The 1,685-nt window shown below is 40.7% G+C and overlaps 1 non-coding gene across 1 annotated transcript; it reads left to right on the top strand.

The window, feature by feature from the left end:
* The first annotated feature begins 1,336 nt into the window (after positions 1-1,336).
* On the top strand, positions 1,337-1,443 carry LOC128590961 (U6 spliceosomal RNA). The gene has a single exon (XR_008381419.1). It is a non-coding gene; the product is annotated as a U6 spliceosomal RNA (small nuclear RNA).
* Positions 1,444-1,685: the final 242 nt, after the last annotated feature.

Below are 1,685 nucleotides of genomic sequence, written 5' to 3'. Positions count from 1 at the left end.
GGAATAGCTACATAGCTTTAAAGCACTTCTCCACAAAAATACTAATTACAAAAGGAGAGAGAAAGGTAAATTTACAGTGGAGAAGTCTGGCTGACATCATCTTCTTCGGGTGATCAGTCCTTAGCCATGATCAGGTGCTCAAAACCACAAACCATTAGATAGAATGGAATGTGGCACTTCTGTGATACTCCTGCCTAACACCTGTAACCTGAATCTGGTTATCAAATTACATCAGGAAAACCAGAATCAAGAGGCGGTCTACAGAGTAACCAGCCTACAGTCCTCTAAACTGTCAATATCACGTGCATCAGGGAAGGAGAAGAACCACAGCACATTGAAGGGCAGTAAAGAGACGAGCTGGCTGAATGCAAAGCATGATTCTGGCTGGATCCTTTTACTATAAAGGACATTATTGTGACAATTGGCAAAACTTGACTAGGGTCTGAGGATTAGTTAATAGTAACATACCAATTGGTTTTTCTAATCTTTGTGATTGTGCTGTGGTTAGTGGGAGCACATCCTTGTTAGAGGTGTCTGGGGTGGCAGTGCATGTGGGAGGCAGTTAGTAGCTTATAAGAAACTAAACCCCACCCAAACCACCTGAGTGAGTTTAGCAGCAAACTGCCCTACAGTGGAGCACTCAGGGAGGCTGCAGCCCCAGCCAAGGCCATGTTCACAGCCTTGTGACAGTCTCTGAGTCAGGTCCCAGCCTAGCCATGTCCACATTTTGACCCACAGAAACTCTAAGCTAATATAGCAATAGATAACTAAATGGGACATCAGATTCCAACTCTCAAGTGGTTCTGGAGGAAAAGCTACATTTCGAGATTTAATTTAGAAATTAAATTTTGATTTAAAATGTTTATGTGTGTGTATGTGCATGTGGATTATGTCACTTCCCCACTTAAAACTCTTTACCAGCTTCCCGTCACTCTTAGAACAAAACCCAAGTTCCTTACCACACCCTGCATGTCTTCCCTCAACCTTTGTTCAACCCCATCTGCCCCACTTACCTGTCCTAACTTCTGCCGCATTAGTTTTCTGTCAGTTCCTTAAATGAATACTGCTCTTTGCCATCACAGGGCCTTTGAATGTAGTTAAACTTCAGCTTAACAAGTCTCTTACCTCTCATTCAATATTCTCTTTCTCAATCCTTCATACACTTATCATTTTGTGATTATCTTATTTTTATACTTTTTTTTTTTTTATCAGTCTCAGCCTTTGCTAAAGGTAAAACCCAAAGGAATCGTCCTTCTGTTCTGCACCATTGTATTCCCAGGGCCTAACATGTTGATTAATCTAGTGCTTATTCACCTAGGTAGAAGTTTAAGAAGCAGTGCTTGCTTCGGCAGCATATATACTAAAATTGGAACGATACGGAGAAGATTAGCATGGCCCCTGTGTCAGGATGACAGGCAAATTCATGAAGCATTCCATATTTTTGATCCTGAAATTCCTCTACTACGTGTATATCCAAAAGAGCAAAAGTCACTTTATAACAAAGATATTTGCACCAGATTGTTCATTGCAGCTCAATTCATAATAGCCAAGTCATGGAAGAAGCTCAAGTGTCCATCAACCCATGAGTGGATTAATAATGGTATATGTATACCATGGAATATTATGCAGACTTAAAAAAGATGGATACTTTACCTCTTTTACGTTTACATGGATGGAGCTGGAAC

Source organism: Nycticebus coucang, chromosome 7 (assembly GCF_027406575.1).
Source record: "Nycticebus coucang isolate mNycCou1 chromosome 7, mNycCou1.pri, whole genome shotgun sequence".
In the NCBI taxonomy this organism is placed as follows: domain Eukaryota; kingdom Metazoa; phylum Chordata; class Mammalia; order Primates; family Lorisidae; genus Nycticebus; species Nycticebus coucang.
Note: the sequence above shows the minus strand (reverse complement) of the source record. Positions and strands in the feature narration are given on the sequence as shown.